Raw genomic sequence first — 24,812 nt, forward strand, 5'->3', positions numbered from 1 at the left:
TGATAATAATTGTAAACTATTTATTGTAAGCGAACATTGATAACTATGCATTGCAGGCAGATTTCTATTGCTATTTAACTCATGACTAGAATATAGTATGGGTTCATACCTCCCCCTACTGTATTAGGAAAAAATGTAATCAATCCGATGTAGCCTTTAAAAAAATCTCTACTCGGTTTTCACATTTTAATTCTAGTTCAAAATTAGTTTTACATATATTTCCTCTAATATGGTAGGCTTTAATATAGAAATGTTTTATATGGTAGGTTTTAATATAGAAATGTTTGATATGGCAGGGTTTAATAAAAAAATTAAAAAAAAAACTTGAAAAAACCTAGAACCCCATCTCCCAACGTAGACCCCAACTACCATGTCTCCTTCAACATCAGGGGTCTACGTTCCAACTTTCCAGAGGTTGAAACTCAATTACAGGAGATGAAACCGGACATATTCTTTCTAAGCAAAACTGGAATAGGATCGACCACTTCCCTAGATGAGTTCATAATTAACGGATACTCTAACTTAACATCTGAATCTGACCCCCAAGATCGCCATGGGCATGGAATATGTGCCTACATTAAAGATGGCTTCTCGTGTGGCAGGGATATCTCTAGAGAAGATCCTAATTTACCTTATATGTGCTTCCGGGTTGCACTTGCTTACACCACTGCATTTATATTTGCTCTCTATCGGCCTCATAACAGCGGAGTTACTATCTTTAAGAGTATATCTGAGAAAATAGACCACATCTTGTCTGCACATCCCTCGATTAACATTCACATCTGTGGTGACTTCAATGTCCATAACGTGGAATGGCTGACCCACTCAAATAAGACAGATGATGAGGGGAGGTTCTGTCATGATTTTGCCATAGCTTATGACCTCACTCAGATTGCTCGCGAGCCCACCCATGTGCCCGATACAATAGGTCAGTATGCAAGCCTTCTAGACCTTTTTCTCTCAACTTCCCCTGAGCTATGTTCATGTTCCGATCATTCTCCTCTAGGATCCTCCGACCACTCCGTCGTATCGGTTAAGATAAAAATGAAATGTAATAAGTCCCCAGACATACCCCTCCACCATACTGTATACCGATACTCCATGGATGACTGGGATAGCTTCCGTACATTCATATCTGATCTACCTCTGCATTCCATGTTTAAAAAGATGTGTCCTCTATAGTATCAGACCTGACTGAATGGTTAATTGTAGGTATAAACAGATTCATACCATCTAAAAAATTCCAACAAAAGCCTAACAGCCAGCCATGGTTCTCCCCAGAATGTGCTGCTGCCATCGCACACAGAAATCACTTTTTCTATAGCTACCAACGTAATAGATGCACTGAGACTAAAGCTGCTTTCAGGAACACCAGCAACCACTGTAAAAGAGTAATAAAAATGCAAGAGAGCTATATGCTCAGTCCATTAAATCCAAAATAGCTGATCAGCGGCTTGGTTCCCACCAGTTTTGGCAAATAACAAATAGGATCCTGAACAGAAGTGTGCATTCTATCGCAACCATTATCAATGGACCAGATGTCATCTCGTCAGCATCAGACAAGGCCAAACTATTTGGCAAGAACTTTGCAGCTAATTCTACCCTATGCGACAATGACCATCAACTCCCCATATTTCCTCCTATAACACAGAACACGCTAGGTAGCATATAAATGTCTGTGCATGGGGTCGCCAAGCTAATCAAGAACCTTGATTCTAGTAAAGCAACTGGCCCTGACGGCATCCCAATTATAGTGTTAAAAAAGCTTCAACCAGAACTTGCTCCCATACTTACAAAACTGTTTAAGTGTTGCCTTAAGGAGAAGTGCTTTCCAACACCCTGGAAAACCTCATCAGTATGCCCTGTATTTAAGAATTCAGGTGATAAGTCATCTCCCTCTCAGTACAGACCAATAAGTTTCCTGTGTGTCATGAGTAAGTTGCTGGAATCCATATTAAATAGAGAAATAGTCAACCACCTCACCAGAAATAACCTTCTTGGTGACACGCAATGTGGTTTCCATTCTGCAAGATCTACCGCAGATGTGCTAACAGTTATATCTCATAGGATTAGTGAATCTCTTGACAAAGGCTTCCTTTCTAGGGCAATTTCTCTTGACATATCAAAGGCCTTCGACAAGGTATGGCATAAAGGCCTACTTCACAAGATTTCCAGCTACGGTATAACTGGAAATGTTTTCTCAATCATTAAATCATTTCTCTCTGATAGGCTAATAAGAGTAGTGGTCGATGGACAAAAATCAGAGGCCTGCAGTATTAATGCTGGAGTCCCTCAGGGGTCCATCCTGGGCCCAACTCTCTTCCTGATCTACATCAATGATCTCCCTAAACACATACTTAAATCATTCGTTGACATCTATGCTGATGAAACGACCATCTACAGCAACACATCAAAGGCTGTAAATGACAAAGTTCTCTCTGATTCTCTCTCCTCTGATCTCGAGCGCGTGGTTCAGTGGGGGAAGACGTGGCTGGTTACCTTTAATGCATCTAAAACCAAACTCCTATCTTTACATCATCAACGCTCTAATCCTCATCTGGCATCAATTGAAACAGATGGCTCTCATCTAGGAGAAGCTCCATGTTTTGATAAGCTTCTGGGCTTGACCTTTACTCTTGATCTGAAATGGAACACATACATCAAGTCTGTTGCTAAGGTCGCTGGAAAGATGGTGGGATCCTTTTGAATTCTCTATCTATATAAAAGCCAAGTGCATCCAAGGATGGAATACTGTTACCATATCTGGGCAGGAGCTGCTAAAAACAGCCTATCCTGCCTTGACAGTGTCGAGTACAAAATAGACTTTGTGGCTTAGTGGGGGATGCCCTTTTCTCTACCCTGCAACTTCTCTCCCACAGAAGAGACGTTGTGAGCCTATCTTTGTTTTATCGTTATTTCCATGGCAGGTGCTCGTTTGAGCTCCAATCTCTGGTCCTCCCTCACCAATCTTTCACGAAAAACACTCGTCTAGCTGAAGCCACTGTCAAAAATTTTCCCCACTCTCTATCTGTGCCTAAATCAAAACGTAGATTCCATGAACACAGCTTCTTTCTTAGAACAGCACGCCAGTGGAACTCTGTTCTGTCTGCCTGCTTCCCACTTGACTTCAACCTGGATGTCTTCAAGTCCAACATAAACAAATTCCTGATGAAACGCCCCCCCTTAAGTAGACACTTTATTAAAGCTGCACACTAACGTACTGTACATACAATAACCCTTATCCCTGAGTCGCTTCCGGGCCTTGATAAGTGGTGACCACCTTGTAAAAAAAAAAATAAAAAAATAATAATATAGAAATGTTTGATATGGTAGGTTTTAATATAGAAATGTTGATAAAATGCAAGTCAAGAATTCTCTACCATTCTTTAATATACCTGAAAAGTTTTGTATTGTAAATATACCTTTTTTAAAAGATTATTTACAATTAGATTTTTTATTATGGTAACTACCAGAAGATATTATAAATAGATGTTGATAGTTTATCAAATTGGGAAACTGAAGTTTTTTTTTTAAATAAAAACGGATAAATTTATATATATTGGAACAAATAAGAAAATTTAAATACAAATTCAAAAAGAAAAATCAAAAAGTATTTGGAAGAATGCAATTTGGGATCAAATTTTAATAATCAGATTTCATTAAAAGGAAATCACGTGATTGGCTTATTAATTAGAAACTATTTCAAACTAATTTGGATGGAGACCAAAAAAACAAAAACAAAAAATAACTAAATATGAACTACAGAAACAAGTGACAATTTTATTTAATTATCTATATCAATACACCGGAAGTATTTAAGAAAATGTATTGCATATCGTTTGAAGCGCCTCTTTCTGGAAATAAGTATTTTTATACTCTTCTATTAAACTGACCTTGTGTTACATCTTGTTGCTGTGGGAGGTACATGATATAAATAAAGGGCTTGTTTTTCGAATCATTCCATAATGGCTGAGAAATCCTTGGAAAATTTTAATTCTGATTTACAAGGAGCCAGGCAGTTTTGTCTGAATTAGGTTTAGTTCAGTCTGGTCATAGAAAACTATCCACTAGCACACACACATATTTAAACATGTATATATAATCTAAAACTGGAATCAATGTAAATTATATCAGAAATTGTCGGATAAAGGGGAGGGGGATGTAATTTGCATCGATTCAAACCAGATGTTGTATGCATCTATTATGTTAAAAAATAAATGTGTGCAGACATTATATATATATATATATCTGCACACATATATTAAAATAAAGTTAGGTATGTGTATATGTTAATATATTTGTATAGGGTTAACCCCTAAAATAATCAATCATTATGAATTTTGGAACAGTTGCTATGCATAAAACGTTATAGTGTGTGGTATAATTATTTTAATTTACTTTTATGCAAAATGGGTAAAAAAAAAAAAGGTGAAAATCTTTGAAATTTTAGCTATAGTTATTAAACATCAATTAATAAATAATCCCCAAATTTCCGTTTCTTTGGGGTGTTGTTATACGTTTACCTGTACATTTCTATAATGCTACTTTTTTCTCTTCATTTGACGAGAAGCATTTAGCTTTGAAATATCATTGCCTAAAAAGAGGTTTTCCCTTATACCCCTTTTCATAATCCTTATTGACTTAATAGTGTAATAAAGTTCCAATGTAACTTTACTCTTTTTTAACTAACTATAAAACTCTGTGGACCATGCTTGCTTGCATCTTGTCTTTGACAATTGGGCGATTCTATCTTTTAAAAAAGGGATGACAGGTGAATTTATATGAGCGTGCCTCAGAGGCTAAGGGTAGAGAGATGTATGTTTTGATTGTGATTCTAGCTGATGGCATCTCAGTCACATATATATATATATATATATATATATATATATATATGTTTTGATCTTACTACTATATATTAGGTTTAATATAATAATGGATAGAGAATTGTCTCTAATAAATACGTAATATGCATAGATTAAAATATCATATTTCGGCATATCTTACGACTGGGCAACGCTAGTATATTATATAAAATGTTCTGCTTAAAAATCCTCTAGTCGGAGACGAGGAGTCTTCTGTACATTTTCTCTGATGCAATTCGTGTTGATTCAAACATATTGTATGGATCTGCTTGAAAATAAATGTGTGTTCATTTATAAACTAATCTTCTTTTATCTACATTGAAATTGTTCCTTTAAAATTATATGCTGGATGTTTATTTAATTAAATATCTATTCAATTAACTAACACAATTCTTCGCGTATCATTTTTAGAGAAAAGAAATTAAAAGGTCGTTAGCATGGATTAAGTTCAAACCGGTTTCTTTACCATTTTAAACTAAATCATGAATGTAATATTCTCAAAGTAGAAATATTTTTCAAAGCTTTCAACTCAGGAAGAATTGTATTGTTTTTCATGCCATCTTTGAGAGAGAGAAAGAGAGAGAGAAATCAATTCCACAAACACGTTAAACGATTTGATGAAATCACTGAAAAAAAAAAAACAAAAAAAAAACAAATCATCGATTCAGAAATTGAATTTCAAGTTAAAAGCCTGATTTATAGAAAGAAAAAAAAGTGTTTCAACAATTCGAATTCTTAAAGCTATTCAAGTGAAACGAAGAGTTTTTTTTTAATTCTAAAATGAAAGTTTTCTTGAATAGTCAGTCTTTTTGAGAACACGTGTACTTTTAAATGCAAAACATAAAATAGTGTAACACAATTTTCGTAAAATATAAAACAGTAAAAATGAAAAAGAAACAGAAAATAATATTTCCTTATTCTTTGTATTAGCATATTCAATTAGAAAGTTCTATCATACTTTAAATATTTGGGATATTATATATATGTACACACACACACACACACACACACACACACCGTTGCCCAGTTGTAAAATATGTTTAAATTTATGCAGATTTTGTATTTATTATTATGGTCAAAATTCTTTGAAATATTGTACCAAATATATATAGTAATGATTTCAAAACTATAAAAAAAAAACCCAAATATTTTGGTGCCATCAGCTGGAATTGAAACCAAAATATTCAGAAAAGCACTCCAGCCATAGTCGTTATTTAGCAAATGAATTGTTACCGTCTGAGCTATCGCAAAAATTAAAAAGCCCTAAAAATTAAGCAACTTAAAGCTAAAAATATATGTATGTATGCTCGGAAGTTTATTTACTCATGCCAAGATCAACTGATTTTTTTTTTTTTTCAATTTTGACTAATTGGAGCTATTTTTCCAGGCTAAAAACCACAATGAAAGTGTCCCCAAGGTCCAAACATCCTGCATATTAAGTTTAAACTATTCAGAAAGCAGTTTGATAGAGATGTTTCGCAAACATACAATGTTACTTTTATTTATATATATATATATATATATATATATATATATTTTTCCCCAAAAAAACCCTCTGGCTTTGTTGGAAGGGAGACTAAAACTTGCTATGGTTTCAAATGATAGCTCATATGTTATATTTTTCATCTCTTGGAAAAAGGGTATGATTAGGAATATCCCCAATATCAAATAATCCTTATACACTGTAATTTATTTTATGTATGAAAACCAAATGTATACCCACTTTTAATATGAATATCAATATAAACAAAAAACATAAGAGTACATAGATATATGGATGCATATATACAGGTAGCCAAATTGAATATTGAAAAGCTCATATCTTTGGTTCTATGGAACAAAACTACATGAAAATTTGCAGGCTTTTTGAAGATTATAATACTATTCTATGGTTAAAATTTTATGACAATTGGTAAATATGAAACTATATTTTCAAACCAATAAACTATGCCCAAATTTGCCTAGATTTGTATATATATATATATATATATATATATATATATATATATATATATATATATATAGTGTCCCGCAGGCCTGCTTTAATTTTGCTGCTTCGGCTATCTCCCCTGTGGCCTTGCCAGCCCACTGATATATATTAGTCTTGAGACGATTAATTGGAATCAGAAAAATTGAAACATTTTGAGGCATTGGAATCGGAAAAATTTGTGCTTATTTTCCAATGCCAAGAACGATTCCTTTAATTATATTTTTTTTAATTTGATTTTGTTTAAAATAAAATCTTCCACTGCTGGTAGTAATAATAAAATAAATATTTATGGATTTAAATTTCCAGTAAAGCTAAAATCCATAGATCACCCTCTCACAAGCGTGCTTTTACATTTGAGAAAATATATGCATATTTAACAGGTGTTTTTTGGGGTATTTTTTTTTTTAGCAATCTTGACAAAATAACTATTTTATAGTTAAATATTTAGAGATTTATGAAGAATCAGAATCATGAATTTAGTACGGAATCAAGAAAAATATTGAAATCATCCCATTACTAATATAACTTTTATCATCTCATTAGTGTGACTGGATAGTGAGATTCGAATGTGGACATCAATAACTGGTGTTTGATGCCTAACCAATTGAGCCACCGATTCCCCTCCTGGAAATGGAAGAAATTGTATCATATTTAAATGATGTTGATTCATTTTAAATTTTCTTAAAACCCTAATAAACGAAAGAACAGTATTGATTTGTCAAACTGACGTTTGAATCTGTTTATATCAGTCATCAGATCATTATTTCCATGTGTATATAACGAAAAGTAAATAATTATTTTTTTTAAAAATGCTTAAGTAATAAAAATGTTATTACTTCAACCAATGACGTAAGTAGACATTATTTTCATGTTAATTGGCACCCATATTTGATATTAAAATAAAATTATTTCCATATTTTGTACAGGTTTGCACATAAAACAACTTCTACACTCTGAAGATGACTTCTGTATGTCGAAAGCTTGCACAATAAATACACAATTATGAATGTTTTCTTTCTTATTTTTTAAGTTGAGAAAAAAATATTGAACTCTAGAGAAGGTAATAAAAACGCAACTGTTATGAGATGTCAATTTCCTTATGTTTATCTCTTATGTTTATTTTTTTATTACCGTTTTATTTGTTTGGTTACATATGTTTCGGATGTTGGACCGTGTTTACGATCTAACAGCCTCGTCAGACCTTACAGAAACCTGTTTCTGTAAGGTCTGACGAGGCTGTTAGATCGTAAACATGGTCCACCATCCGAAACATATGTAACCAAACAGATAAAACGGTAATAAAAAAATAAAACACATATTTGCTCTGCAATAGTATTGAGCACTCTTCTTCTAATTACCAGTTTTACCAAATATATATATATATATATATATAATGTATATTTATCTCAACATTTTATTGCAGTTTCACAGTATTACCGATCAAACTATTATAACGCGTTGAGATAAGTATATTTATCATTTATGTGTGTGTGTGAAACGGCACCAACCGTATTTGGGTTTAACCAGCTTCCTCCAAAAGAAGTTCCACTGGAGTATGAAATTCACAAGCGGTCGCCAGTTGCATGTATATCTCCGTTAGGGGAGATGACGACGTTAGATTTTTACAACTCTTGTAGGGAGGTGTGGACGTCCCCCTACATACAGTGCCTGGAATTCCCTAATTGGTCACCCATTTTAGTAATGACTAGGCTCAATGTTGTTTAACTTTAGTGATCTGACGGGAACCGGAGTGTCAGCGTGATTATGCTGTATATTTTTATTTATATAGCTCTGTCTTAATTCGGTTTTGTTCCGATTTTGATGGGTTTTTTTTTTTTGTTCTCATATATGATAACTTAACCAAACAATAATTGTATTTCAGCCTCACTGGCTTCTTTTACGTTTTAAAGTAGAAAATTATTGCCTGATATTTGTTGTTTTATCATCTTTTATTCATAAATATTTGTTTTGCATTTTATATACATTGAAAATCGGATATATGTTGTTTGATGTATATTTACTGCTCCATATGATCAATATAATTAGATATTAAATTGGGATTTCCATTCAGCTTGAATCTGTTGCCAAACTTCAACTCCTATACATACAATAAATAACAGATGACAGTTCACAGTTAAATAAACTTTATAAACGCATCCAATCAATAAGAAAAACAGAGAGCTTTCTTTATCTTAATAGGTTATTGCATAAGTATTATTTTTACTTTTATCACTTTTATATATATGTTGTTTTCGTAAAATATGTTTTTTCAATTATATTTCACTCTTTGTGTATACCAATCCTTTTTGTTTAGAAGCTCAATTTACGTTAAATATAATAACAGAGCATGTATAAAAGAATAAAAGTATAATTACATTCCAAGATCCAAATACTTATTTTTCATGCAAAACAGCTCCTCCATATATATAATCTTGAAGACTTAAACAAAGGTTCCAGCCATGTGTCTAACAATGTTATTTATCTTCGACTGTAAGTCACAAAACTTAGTTAAATTTGTTAAAGTTTGGAAAGAATAAGCAATAAACTGCCAATCTTATTGAACGAAATATGCTTGAAAATTTAACGACACGATATGTAATATTTTAACAATATAAAGAAAAATATTTAGAACAGTTGTGAAAATAACAACAACAAAAAAAACTATAGATAAAAAAAATAAATAAATACAGACCCGGTTTCTCACTGAACGAAAATGACAAGAAAAGTTTAATGGTTGTTCGCAGTAAAATAAATAAATAAAATAATGTTCTTTGAAACATAGCGACTCACCTAGTTTTTCATCAGCCCCCCTAAGAAACGGCTAAGTATCCAAAATTTTGATCCGAATTAAACGTAAATCCAAGCAAGGAGCAAACGCTGCGTAACAAGCATGCTGAAACCTGTTTAATGCCTTCACACATACAACTGTGAAAACAAGTTGCGTGAGAAGAAAACAGGGATGGTTGTGGAGAGTGTCAAGTGCTGGTGGGTGGTGGAGTATAAAGGAGAAGGAGAGAAAAAAAAAGATGTGGGGAAACCACCTACACATCTTCAGGATGGCATAGCTGGAGGGACACATAAAGGGAAGTCCTCCATCTTAACAATTTCCGGACAAAAGGAAATAACAAAATATTACAAGTATTCACTTTCCATTTTTATTACAAAATCATATCTGAATAATGGATCACTTGGTGCAGAATTTTACCCATTACAAATCGTTTTCAAAATATCTTGGATAATACAAGGTCAACATTCTTTCAAAAAAGGTATTAACTTAAGGACTGCTAAAATTCATTTTATGCTAAAAGCAATCATTATAATAAAGGTGTAGTTCCTGTCTGTTTTGGGTTTTATCCTCTTATTAGCAGGTCGCCCGGTGTTGCACGGTTATAAAATACAGTTACATGCTATTTTAATTCATGCAGATTTCGTATTTACTACTATAGAGTCAAATCTCTATTGATTATTATATTGTACCCAATATATAGTAGTGTCTTCAAAAAAAAAAAAAAAAAAAAGAGGTCTTGGGTGCCATCGGCTACAATTGAACCCAAAATATAACTCTCTAGCTTTATTTCTTATCCTCTGAGCCACACCCCTACACATAAAAATAGTTTTAAAAAATAGCGTTGTTTAACCTATGAATGTAGATTTGTGCATGCATGCAAACAGGTTTAGCCGACTTCTCCCGCCAAGGTCAACTTTTTTTCCCCCCAATTTTGATCTCTTAGCAGCAATTTTTGCTGGTTAAAAACCAAATCGAAAGTGTGCCACAGGTTCAAATACCTTATATATCAAATTCCAACTTTGTAGACCAAATATTTAAAGAGGAGTTCGGTAGAGACTTTTCACACACACACACACACACACACACAAAGTCACTTTATATATATATATATATATATATATATATATATATATATATATATAAGATAGACAGACAGAACTATTTCCATATGCTAGAACGTTTTTATTTTAAATTCTATGCAATTATGCAGAATGTAGAAACTATACATAAATAGAATTTAGCATTGTAGTTAAATGAAATCAATCATCTAATAAGAAAATATTAAAAAATGAATTAATGAACGTTTATTTATAAAAGGAATAGGAAAATTAGTTAACCTTCATGTAGTCGCTCGCACATCCATGACTGAGTATATTAAGACGTTCATTTTAATAATCTTTAAATAGAAAAGGTAGGCTTTTACTATCAATGTCAGAACAAGAAAAAAAAAAACTCAACTTTATAGTTAATATTCTTCAATCCTATAGAAAGAATAGATATTCCTAAGATATTACTATTCAAGCTATCCTTTTAGAGATAGAAGTGGTACTTAGAACACGTTACTATGAGACTACTTCCCGTATGTGACTGCTTCCCATATACAAATTCAATGTCAACAAATACTTGTCATTAACCGTCCTCATATCAAATTTTGTTCATTCCATTAATCATTTTGAATTCATTCATAACATTTTTGAATAAACTTAAAATCCATTTATTGTATTTACCCTTATCCTCAAATTGGTTTTGGCCTTGATAAGCAGCGACTTATAATTTAATAAAAAAGACCCCCACAAGTATATATTTTGATCAAAAAGGTTACAATATATATATATATATATATATATATATATATATATATATATTTGTGGGGGGGGGGGGCTCCTTTAAGATGAGGCTTCATAATTTGTGTATTCATTCTTTTTGCAGACTGTTATCCTCATCTTCATAGTTGTTGTTGTTGTTGTTGTTTCACCATGTTTCGGCCAACTCATCCTCTGGCCTTCTTCAGGTAATTAACCGCGACTGGATAGTAATGCTGAGCATAGGATTGAAACCGCTATCTTCAGACAATGCTCACCTGGAACCAGTAGCACAGTGGATGAGGCATTGAATCTCTACGGTTCCAGGTGAGCATTGTCTGAAGATAGCGGTTTCAATCCTACCCAAAGCAGGCCAGAGGATTAGTTGGCCCAAAACGTGGTGAGACAACAAGAACTATGGAAAGCAGTAATTATTGGCGATGCTGTTGAGAGACTCAGCGTTCCTATCCTATCGCAGTTAACCAACTGAAGAAAGCTCGAGGATATAAGTTGGTCGAAACATGGTGCAACAACAACTAGGAGGACAACGGTCGGCAAAAAGAATGAATAATAATATCATACAATCTGCAGCTAACTCCATAAAAAGGAAATGCAGCACGCAATAAAAATCAACATTTAATGAAAAAAAAAATATATTAAATGAGAGTCAAATTTAGTCAACTTTGCTGATTTTCTTCAACATACAGACCTTGTCAATTCCAATTCAGAAAGTTTTCAGTGGATTTATTGGCAATCAGTTAAAGAACAAAATTGCATCACGACCTGATCCAACATTTTTTTTTTCAATAGTAAAGAATGGCAGAACAAATGAAATTAACATGAAAATCAAAAACATATTCAAAGAAGGAATCATTTTAAAGAGCTACGATTAGTTTCAAATCAGATTATAATCAACACGTTTTCTAAAAAAAACAAAAAAAAAAAAACTTATTTTATTTTTTTTATAAAAACTAATAATTTACAAAATTAAATGGTGTTTAAAGCTCAAATACTTATGCATATCAGAAGACCAAAAGGAATATCATTCTATAGTTCCAGATATCTTTGATGTTTTCATTTAACGGTTTCATATTAACTCCAGACATGATTTTACAGTATTAGTTTAAAAAAAAAATATATATATATATTTATTATTTTTATTTTTTTAAATATTTTAATTTTTTAAATAATTTAAAAATATTTTTACGTGTATGAAATTTTATCCATGGACACGTGTTTTCAGGTCCACCCTTCATTACCATGGATCATTAATAAGGATCAAACAGGTAAATTAATATATATATATATATATATATATATATATATATATATATATATATATATATATAATAGAAGAGTTTGACACAAGCATAAATGAAAACTGTAAATTAAAATTTACTTGGAAAATTTATTTTTCGACACAATACCTCAAACAAAGATAATAAATCCTTATTCTATGGAGTTTCAAAGAATACAAAATTCTTCTCTTCAGAGGAAAGAAATATGTTAGCAAATTTATAACAAAGCAACAAATTTACTGGTTTTAGCGTTGTATGAAACTGCATTATATGACAGTGGTCTTAAAATGCAAAACATGTGTAAAATGTTTATATAAATGATTAAAAATGAAAAACAAACCGAAAATGGTAATTCCACAGTGTAGTGAAGTCTTTTGCTGAGTTCAATGAAGAAAAGTTGTTATATATATATATATATATATACTTGTTGGATACGATCACTACCACTAATTATTCTACTTTGATTTCATTAAATAAAAAAAAAAAATGACACATGCCGAATGTGAACTTTCATAACGGAAGTTACTAACCAAACCCTTTTACCAATGTGGCCACTATTACACAGTTGCTATGACATCGCAAATTATAGTTATTTAAAACGAAAGAAAATATCAACGATTAGCACATACGTGGTTAATGTTATAAACTGAGCTTCTTTAAAAATCGTCAAAACATTTCACTCTGCAATTCGTCAGCTTAAAAACATGAAAGAAATGGGGTTTTTTTTTTTTTTTTTTAGTTTGTTTTCATTAGAGAATCGTAATTGGATTGGAATTTTGTTGCTTTTAAATAAAAATTTAACCCTCAGTTGATTTAAACCGCTGATAAAAAAAAATTGAAATATGGAAATTACAAAACAACCCTGTTTAAATGCAAAAAGAAAAAAAAAACCCGACCACCGGTAAGCGTGCACAAATCTCAAAACTGAGGAAACCTCCTAAAATTCACTGGGCCAGAGCGCTGATTACGACTCAGGTTGGAAATTCTTGTATTTAAACGAATTCAGAGAACAATATTTGACGCATGCACAATTGTTGAAATCGTTTAGAAAGATACGATTTTAGCCGACATATATGAAATGCAATTTCTACACAAAATCATTTTCCAATTTTTGCATATTCGCCCAAGAGATTGCTCTTTCTAACGATACTGAGTTGATGCCTGTATGATGCGTATGACAAAATTTTTTAACAGACATACAAACACACACAAATAAATAGACATCTTCCCTACTACTGAGCATATTTAACTTACTTTTTATAAAAGTGTTAAGTAATAATCAGTTTAAAGTAACTGTCTTTTAAAAGTTGAAAGTTCAATTCTCAGTAAGGTCATACTTAGAATGCAATTACAAATCATGAATTCTACCTAGTTATGGCAATGAATGATCAATCCTCATCTCAAAGATTCTGAAGAATATTAGGTATATAAAACATTTTTTGTTAGAATTGTTGTAATATATAATAATGTAATAATGTTAAACATTATAGACACAATGTGATTACAAAGCATGACAGACTGACCAACCAATGGAACTTTTTATAGAGATGCTAAAGTAAGATGCATCCATTGCATCTGCATTTTGTGATGAAAATGTTATTTAAAACTGAAGCATAACACATCTTTAAAAAAATAAGCATAAAGAAAAAATTGTAAAAAAAAGCTCAAGGCATCTTTAAAAAATGTGGGCATAAAAAAAAAAAAATGTAAAAAAAAAAAAGGCTCAAGGCATCTTTAAAAAATGTGGGCATAAAGAAAAAAAAATTGTAAAAAAAAAAAAACTCAAGGCATCTTTAAAAAATGTGGGCATAAAGAAAAAAAATTGTAAAAAAAAAGGCTCAAGGCATCTTTAAAAAATGTGGGCATAAAGAAAAAAAAATGTAAAAAAAAAAAAACTCAAGGCATCTTTAAAAAATGTGGGCATAAAGAAAAAAAATTGTAAAAAAAAAAAGGCTCAAGGCATCTTTAAAAAATGTGGGCATAAAGAAAAAAAAATTGTAAAAAAAAAAAAACTCAAGGCATCTTTAAAAAATGTGGGCATAAAGAAAAAAAATTGTAAAAAAAAAAAGGCTCAAGGCATCTTAAAAAATGTGGGCATAAAGAAAAAAAAATTGTAAAAAAAAAAAGGCTCAAGGCATCTTTAAAAAATGTGGGCATAAAGAAAAAAAAATTGTAAAAAAAAAAAAACTCAAGGCATCTTTAAAAAATGTGGGCATAAAGAAAAAAAATTGTAAAAAAAAAAGGCTTAAGGCATCTTAAAAAATGTGGGCATAAAGAAAAAAAAATTGTAAAAAAAAAAAACTCAAGGCATCTTTAAAAAATGTGGGCATAAAGAAAAAAAAATTGTAAAAAAAAAAGGCTTAAGGCATCTTAAAAAATGTGGGCATAAAGAAAAAAAAATTGTAAAAAAAAAAAAAACTCAAGGCATCTTTAAAAAATGTGGGCATAAAGAAAAAAAAATTGTAAAAAAAAAAGGCTTAAGGCATCTTAAAAAATGTGGGCATAAAGAAAAAAAATTGTAAAAAAAAAAGGCTTAAGGCATCTTAAAAAATGTGGGCATAAAGAAAAAAAATTGTAAAAAAAAAAGGCTTAAGGCATCTTAAAAAATGTGGGCATAAAGAAAAAAAAATTGTAAAAAAAAAAAAAGGCTCAAGGCATCTTTAAAAAATGTGGGCATAAAGAAAAAAAATTGTAAAAAAAAAAAACTCAAGGCATCTTTAAAAAATGTGGGCATAAAGAAAAAAAAATTGTAAAAAAAAAAAAAAGGCTCAAGGCATCTTTAAAAAATGTGGGCATAAAGAAAAAAAATTGTAAAAAAAAAAACTCAAGGCATCTTTAAAAAATGTGGGCATAAAGAAAAAAAAATTGTAAAAAAAAAAAAGGCTCAAGGCATCTTTAAAAAATGTGGGCATAAAGAAAAAAAAATTGTAAAAAAAAAAAAACTCAAGGCATCTTTAAAAAATGTGGGCATAAAGAAAAAAAAATTGTAAAAAAAAAAAACTCAAGGCATCTTTAAAAAATGTGGGCATAAAGAAAAACAAATTGTAAAAAAAAAAAAAGGCTCAAGGCATCTTTAAAAAATGTGGGCATAAAGAAAAAAAAATTGTAAAAAAAAAAAAACTCAAGGCATCTTTAAAAAATGTGGGCATAAAGAAAAAAAAATTGTAAAAAAAAAAAAGGCTCAAGGCATCTTTAAAAAATGTGGGCATAAAGAAAAAAAAATTGTAAAAAAAAAAAAGGCTCAAGGCATCTTTAAAAAATGTGGGCATAAAGAAAAAAAAATTGTAAAAAAAAAAAAAGGCTCAAGGCATCTTTAAAAAATGTGGGCATAAAGAAAAAAAAATTGTAAAAAAAAAAAAGGCTCAAGGCATCTTTAAAAAATGTGGGCATAAAGAAAAAAAAATTGTAAAAAAAAAAAAGGCTCAAGGCATCTTTAAAAAATGTGGGCATAAAGAAAAAAAAATTGTAAAAAAAAAAAAAGGCTCAAGGCATCTTTAAAAAATGTGGGCATAAAGAAAAAAAATTGTAAAAAAAAAAACTCAAGGCATCTTTAAAAAATGTGGGCATAAAGAAAAAAAAATTGTAAAAAAAAAAAAGGCTCAAGGCATCTTTAAAAAATGTGGGCATAAAGAAAAAAAAATTGTAAAAAAAAAAAAAACTCAAGGCATCTTTAAAAAATGTGGGCATAAAGAAAAAAAAATTGTAAAAAAAAAAGGCTTAAGGCATCTTAAAAAATGTGGGCATAAAGAAAAAAAATTGTAAAAAAAAAAGGCTTAAGGCATCTTAAAAAATGTGGGCATAAAGAAAAAAAATTGTAAAAAAAAAAGGCTTAAGGCATCTTAAAAAATGTGGGCATAAAGAAAAAAAAATTGTAAAAAAAAAAAAAGGCTCAAGGCATCTTTAAAAAATGTGGGCATAAAGAAAAAAAATTGTAAAAAAAAAAACTCAAGGCATCTTTAAAAAATGTGGGCATAAAGAAAAAAAAATTGTAAAAAAAAAAAAAGGCTCAAGGCATCTTTAAAAAATGTGGGCATAAAGAAAAAAAAATTGTAAAAAAAAAAAAGGCTCAAGGCATCTTTAAAAAATGTGGGCATAAAGAAAAAAAAATTGTAAAAAAAAAAAAGGCTCAAGGCATCTTTAAAAAATGTGGGCATAAAGAAAAAAAAATTGTAAAAAAAAAAAAACTCAAGGCATCTTTAAAAAATGTGGGCATAAAGAAAAAAAAATTGTAAAAAAAAAAAAGACTCAAGGCATCTTTAAAAAATGTGGGCATAAAGAAAAAAAATTGTAAAAAAAAAAACTCAAGGCATCTTTAAAAAATGTGGGCATAAAGAAAAAAAATTGTAAAAAAAAAAAAACTCAAGGCATCTTTAAAAAATGTGGGCATAAAGAAAAAAAAATTGTAAAAAAAAAAAAGGCTCAAGGCATCTTTAAAAAATGTGGGCATAAAGAAAAAAAAATTGTAAAAAAAAAAAACTCAAGGCATCTTTAAAAAATGTGGGCATAAAGAAACATGAAAAAATAAAGCAAAAAATAGACATTCCTATCTGTATCTAAAGAATGAAAAATAACGAAATGGGGTAAAAACCCACGCACAACCAAATAAGGAATTTACAGCTATCATACGTTGTACGCAATGGATTAAATGTACAAAATAAAACTAACATTCAAGTAAGGAGTGGATACCATTTCAACCATTCAACTTACTAAAAGACATGAAAACCAGTTGGCGACAAATTAGTCAGCATTTTGTTTGTTTTTACAAATTATGCGTATTACATTTTTTTTTTCTATCTAGCAGTTGAAATAATACCACAATAAAAGAGTCTTTAATAACAATGGATATGCCCTGTAAAAATATCCATGGGGGACTCTAGAGTGATGCAAGGGTTGTGTAATCACAACCGTGCTTCCAGAGTCTAGACGACTCGATACAATACCAAGATAAGTATAGGAAGACTAGCGTTATTTTCGAGTTTATACCTTTAGTGAAAGATATTATTAAAAGTAATGCAGTAGCTCAATAGAACTCAAATGCAGAGCATGCAGTTCAGGTCTGTAATCAGTACATCATGACACAAAACTTTGTAGTGCTTCGTAGAATGCTATCTTCTACTTAAATTTTATTATATTGTCCACAAATTTTTAAGTAAAATACAAGGGGGTTTCCAAAAGTAATGCTGCCTATTTTTATTCCTACCAAATGGATCAGAGGGGATTGCAAATTGCATTATTATGATGATTAAACTTATGTATTCATGAACTGAAAGTTTCATCTCTGTTTCAGATATTGACAGTGTGATATTAAGAAAACAACCCTTCATGGATATGCATCAGAAGCAGAGATGCGTTATTGAATTCCTAGCAAAAGCGCATGGAGAATAGTAGTGACTATATAGAAAAATAAATTTTGGAGCATAAGAGGTCGCTCGTTTTAATGATACCACTCCCATCTTTGTAGTTCAACTTTTTGAGTAAAAAAATAGAAGGCTTGTGTTTTGGAATGACCCTCATATTTGAACCATTATTTACATCAGTAAAATTACAAACTGAATGAACATTTTAATATCTTTTTTTTTTTAGTCCGACTAATATTAATTTGAAAGAACTTAGAATATTAACTACTTTATCGAAATTAATAGATGGTTTTACTTTTGGAATGACAATATTCTATAAGATAAAAATGCAAATAAAAATCTAATTCCTATCGAAAAGGTTTAGTTTGGATTATTTCGATTACTCTGACTATTATTCTTGTTGTGGTCGTCATTTTCATAACGTTTCAGCCAATGTAGTCCTCTGAAGTTCTTCAAGTGCATCTTTTTGAACGTGTAAATCTTTATGTCACTCTCAGAAACTTATGTAAAATTTCAAACTGAACTCTTTTTGCAAAGATGTACCCTACGGAGGTCACACTAGCCAAAATGTTTGGAAAAATAACAGGCAAGATAAGAATAGTCTAAGTAATCCAATTTCAAAAATTCAGAAACATAAGGTTTGCTTTGTTTTACGGCATACCCACACTTAAGATTATTAGATGATGAAGCACAATACTTACTGCAAATGAATTTTTGTATACAATTAATTAAACTCAAGTTGCTATTTTATCTACAGCTAAATGAAAATTGCACGTTCATAGTTTTCTTTATATCAGTGTATAAATGACGATGCTAGAACAGAAAGGATTTCAACTGAACACAATTCCATAGTACATGATAGCAACAGTATCTTTTAAATGTTATTTAAGATCTTTTCGGCAGATGAAGAGCATGGTGTCAATGGAGATAATATCCTAATGGTGAAAAAATAAAGATGATAATGACAATAAAGTGGTCCATTATATGCAATATTATTGATAGAGCACCTCAAAAATCTAAAAAACATTTGCATAAAATTCTTTTATTGAATATGGATGAGAAATAATAAGAGCAAAACATTCAACCCTCATTTGCATGTCACTCAAGAAAAGAAATAAAAAATTATATTTTCATCTTGCAAATAAATGTAATGAAAAAAACTGTTGCTAATCACTCAGTCCAAGAAATCGAATTGTTCACATTAACCTCGCTGTCATTGTATCTTGTATTTGAAAACGGATGTAAATTACTGACATCTATAACAACCAAAACAATGAACATATCCTTTTGACCTCTTGCAAATGGCTACTTAACAAGCCAAATTTCATGGACAGTTTGGATCCGGTAAGTATGAATAATCCAGTTTGTTATATGGGATATGATGGTACTCCTGTTGATTTTAACGTATGAGGTTTGCCACAGCAACTAAGTTGTTCGGAAATCCACAGGGATGATTTGTTTATCATGGTAAAGGCTTGTGCAGAACCAACCACTTGTTTTGGTACAACTGCTAATCTCAGTTGGTGCAATAGCTGCCACAAGACAGCACAGACAGTAGACCTTAGGTTTTACATCAGAGTTTTTCATTCTCCTAGATGCATGTCTTAACGAAAATTGAGGGTGCATCGCTTCCAGTGAATTAAACACGCCTGCAGATACCAACCTGGGAATTTTTATGTCCTAGCGCAGTACATACAGAACCTATCATTCCCAAAATGATCACCTCTTTGGCACTGGCTAGATCCACTGCTGCCCAACCAGTGATGTGGTGAGAACTAGTGTGTCAACAAGATTGTACCATCAGTTCATATAGTAAGATTGTACCATCAGTTCATATAGTAAGATTGTACCATCAGTTCATATAGTAAGATTGTACCATTAGTTCATATAGTAAGATTGTACCATTAGTTCATATAGTAAGATTGTACCATCAGTTCATATAATAAGATTGTACCATCAGTTCATATAATAAGATTGTACCATTAGTTCATATAGTAAGATTGTACCATTAGTTCATATAGTAAGATTGTACCATTAGTTCATATAGTAAGATTGTACCATCAGTTCATATAGTAAGATTGTACCATCAGTTCATATAGTAAGATTGTACCATTAGTTCATATAGTAAGATTGTACCATCAGTTCATATAGTAAGATTGTACCATCAGTTCATATAGTAAGATTGTACCATCAGTTCATATAGTAAGATTGTACCATCAGTTCATATAGTAAGATTGTACCATCAGTTCATATAGTAAGATTGTACCATCAGTTCATATAGTAAGATTGTACCATTAGTTCATATAGTAAGATTGTACCATTAGTTCATATAGTAAGATTGTACCATTAGTTCATATAGTAAGATTGTACCATTAGTTCATATAATAAGATTGTACCATTAGTTCATATAGTAAGATTGTACCATTAGTTCATATAGTAAGATTGTACCATTAGTTCATATAGTAAGATTGTACCATTAGTTCATATAGTAAGATTGTACCATTAGTTCATATAGTAAGATTGTACCATTAGTTCATATAGTAAGATTGTACCATTAGTTCATATAGTAAGACAAATAACACCAGTTAGTTATGTAGTGGCATTATACCTGGATTTCAAATCTTGGAGTTGATGCAGAATAAAGGTTAACAAGTTCGTCAGGTAGACGATTAGACAATACCTTGAGAGGATTAGAGACGATGTGTGAAAAAAGGGTAAAATTTTATTATGAGGACTGTTCAACAAAAACTTGTTGCCACTTGACCCAAAAACGATCCTTCTGCTCAAACTATCTATAGATATGCAGTATGTATGTTCTCATTTCCCGTTTCTAAATGTGTATCGGTGTGACCCTGATGTTGGTGATGTTATGGAATCGAGTCTAGTATGTAACTAATGAATCAAATAGATAGGATTTTGAAATTGTTTGCAGATGACAAATTGACAATTTATGCAAATGACTAGCTAATCAAATACTGATTTGGCAGATCCATTGCTATTTAGGTCTAACATGGAAATTAGAACAAGATAACTTTATATATTTTAATACAGAAGCATCAACTGTGTTTGCTTCTGGTTTGAGACACTTATCTAGCCACACTGAAGAGTTGTGATACAGCGAAACACTAACTATTGTAGTTTCCACTTGTTTGTATGTTTGTTCACAAATTCCTACTATGATTATGAAGATAGACTCCTATAACCATACTCCTGCCCCTGAACGTGCTTCATCATGACCCTGGTTGCATTATTGCCTTGCTAGGATTTTGTCTGTATTATTTAATAGTGAGACAATATCTATATAAAAAATTTTTTTAGTGAGATTTTAGCCATACATATGCAGGAGGTTCATACCTTCCATAATTGTATTATCATTATTAAATGAATATAATTGTTGAAATTTTATAATTGGTGAAACTATATCTATAAGAAAAAATTCATTGAACAAATTACTGGTTTTGCATGGCTGTGAACGGCATAATTCTATTACAATTTAAGTAAATACATGGAGTTGACAAAGATAAAATGGATAATGGTATGGATTGACGATCTGAATCTGTCAAGTTCGGATCCAGTCAGTTCACTAGCACTACTTTCAAATATGGATATTGGCAACCCTAACATGGTCCTTCCTGTAAGTACTTGATTCTAGAACAAATCAAGAAAACCAATGCCAACAACAGAAGCAACAATAAAAACTAGTGTAACATGCGCAAACGAGTTTGATACAATTTCTGCGTAAAATCTTACATTATTACGACAAAATATTGAAAGCGTGAAACTTTTGATGAATAGCAAGTTTTTAATGTTATTTCACACCCCCTCCTCAAACAAAAAGCACAGTGCCACTGGAATGTAAATTTGATACTATATGGGGAGTTGAGCAGCGAGATGTCTGTCTACATTACACTTGAAACTCTGCATGTCAGTACGGTCAGGAAAGCAGGGATCCAGTAAGAAATTCCAAAGTCTAGTAGATCAAGGGAAGAAACTATTTGAATAGAAGACTTTTTAGCATCTAGGGATCTTTACAGTGTAGGGAATAGGGTTATTTATATTTGAGTATAAATTATTTTATAGGTGTAAATTATTCTTCTTGGGCTTAGAATCCCTTAGTAAAAATGGTAAATCGTCAAAGCTTATTGTAAAAAAGATCTTGCGGTAATTCTCATACCAATATATGGTTGAGAATTAAGACCAGAATTCTTTCTCAGTTGAAATCTTGACGCTTTACAGAATAGATCTGTCTTTTGGATATGTAGCTGAAGAGAAAAAATACCATGGAGAAAATGCAAGCTTTTTGTCTTGTGTTTAGCACAAACATTCTTTACCTTTTTTTTACATCAACAATTTGTGAATTTTTATTTGTATAATAACAATGTATTTAATCGTATGTGTACAGATCTCATTTACGATCTTTATAGCTTATTGGAAACACACTGTTAATAACTGAAATGTCGGCTCACTGCAGCCTTTTTTTTTTAACACGCATATGTAGCCAATGCAATATATAACAAGACCCAATGTGCTTAGAGGATTCTCTACCCACACATTTCTAATTTTGGTAAATTAGAATATCAAATATTCCAATTCTTCGAAGGTATACAGTTTTCTGCTTTGTAAACTGACTCAAACAATCCGTAGGCAGATCATAGCTAAGATGTAAAAAAAAAAAAGAAATGCATCACCCTTGTGCTTGCCACATTGTCAGGACTCTATAAGGCCACATGTATTAACTGTGTAATGTGTCTCTTACACACCTATTATCTTAACCATAAATTAGTTAGGATTGGTTAATGGCCCAACAAATATGCCAACAGCATTTTCTGCGTTGATCAGTTACATTCAGCACATTTTCAATTAAGAAGATATACCTCAGCTAGAGTTGCCCTTAACACCCGGCACACGTAGCAAAAAACTCCTTTACTGATATCTTGTTCCTCTTTTACAAAAAATTGCAGTGTCATGAATTATGGAATAAACTATTGTATTGTGGAGGATTCATAAAAAAAACTATCCATCCAGTCTAAATTCGGTTCCATATACCATTATGACACTATAAAAAGTTCTTTCTGAATCTTCCAAAAATGTTTTGGCCATTCTACAATCCAGACAGATCTAGTTAGTCTTTGAAATGTCTACATTTAGCCAGGTAGCATCTAAAAAGTATGGCTTTAATCTATCCACTGAAATATTTTAGTTGGCACATTTAATGTGCACCATAAACAATTTGGGATATTTTTTTGAATATTTTGAAAAGTCCTCAATAGACTAATTGTAGTTTATAGACACAAACGTGTGTGCATATCTGCATGAATTAAGCATGTGGGGGGGGGGGGTTCTAGGTTTGTGCCGGAGGATTATATGCTAATTTTGTCATCCTTATTACATTATGCACTAATATTGTTAGAAAAGGTATAGACCCACAATCTTGCGCCAGCTATGAATAAAATTACAACTTGTATTCAATTAATTATATGAAATAGATATTTTATTCATGTCATTAAAATAACATAAAAAAGGTTGATATGCCATTAAAAACAGACAAATCCACAAGTCAGGTCTGTTTTCTTAAGCGAAATGGAAACTAATACTATTTGTCTCATAGTCAGCTGTCGACAACTAAACCACCACCCTCATCGGCCGTAACTTGGCTTGTGTGTGTGGACATTCAGCAACACTAAAACAGCCATCCATATTCATTTAGAATAGAAAATGAATTTTAGATTTTGATTAGGCAGCCTCAAAACTCTTGCTCTCCCATATTTTGTACTTTATGCACGACATGACTTGTTTCTCGCAAACAGAAAAATTACAATTCTTTTGGTCAGCTGTTGCTTTGATTGGAATGGTATGCGGAGATATACAATCCTCTCATAGTATACATTCTCATTGAACTGTATCTATATCTATTTCATTAACCTTTATCCTAAAGGGCGCTTTAACTTTGATAAGTGTAGGTAAAAAAAAACACAATACAAAATACAAAGAATATAAAAGGTCCATTCATAAATGTTCTACATTAGATTTATATACACAAAGCTTTTTCAGCTGTTATGTATAAATTTGAAGTAGTATTTTCGTTGGTCTGTCATGCTTATGTTAGAAGTAGCATTTTCGTTGGTCTGTCATGCTTATGTTAGAAGTAGCATTTTCGTTGGTCTCTCATCCTCATGTTAGAAGTAGCATTTTCGTTGGTCTCTCATCCTCATGTTAGAAGTAGCATTTTCGTTGGTCTCTCATCCTCATGTTAGAAGTATCATTTTCGTTGGTCTCTCATCCTCATGTTAGAAGTAGCATTTTCGTTGGTCTCTCATCCTCATGTTAGAAGTAGCATTTTCGTTGGTCTCTCATCCTCATGTTAGAAGTAGCATTTTCGTTGGTCTCTCATCCTCATGTTAGAAGTAGCATTTTCGTTGGTCTCTCATCCTCATGTTAGAAGTAGCATTTTCGTTGGTCTCTCATCCTCATGTTAGAAGTAGCATTTTCGTTGGTCTCTCATCCTCATGTTAGAAGTAGCATTTTCGTTGGTCTCTCATCCTCATGTTAGAAGTAGCATTTTCGTTGGTCTCTCATCCTCATGTTAGAAGTAGCATTTTCGTTGGTCTCTCATCCTCATGTTAGAAGTAGCATTTTCGTTGGTCTCTCATCCTCATGTTAGAAGTAGCATTTTCGTTGGTCTCTCATCCTCATGTTAGAAGTAGCATTTTCGTTG

General features: G+C 31.5%; 1 protein-coding gene across 18 annotated transcripts in view; it reads right to left on the bottom strand.

Moving 5' to 3' along the window:
* Window positions 1–24,812, bottom strand: part of LOC145253353 (uncharacterized) — a 692,561-nt gene that overhangs the window by 136,957 nt on the left and 530,792 nt on the right. The window contains exon 1 of one of the 18 annotated variants that reach the window (XM_080112933.1): window positions 9,643–9,806. The exons of the other annotated variants lie outside the window; for them this stretch is intronic. The gene's annotated coding sequence lies outside the window, so the exon portion shown is untranslated. Of the gene's footprint in view, window positions 1–9,642; window positions 9,807–24,812 lie in introns of those variants that run through there. 18 annotated transcript variants of the gene reach the window in all.

This window comes from Euprymna scolopes, chromosome 3 (assembly GCF_053919585.1).
Source record: "Euprymna scolopes isolate OS-2025 chromosome 3, ASM5391958v1, whole genome shotgun sequence".
Classification (NCBI taxonomy): Eukaryota; Metazoa; Mollusca; class Cephalopoda; order Sepiida; family Sepiolidae; genus Euprymna; species Euprymna scolopes.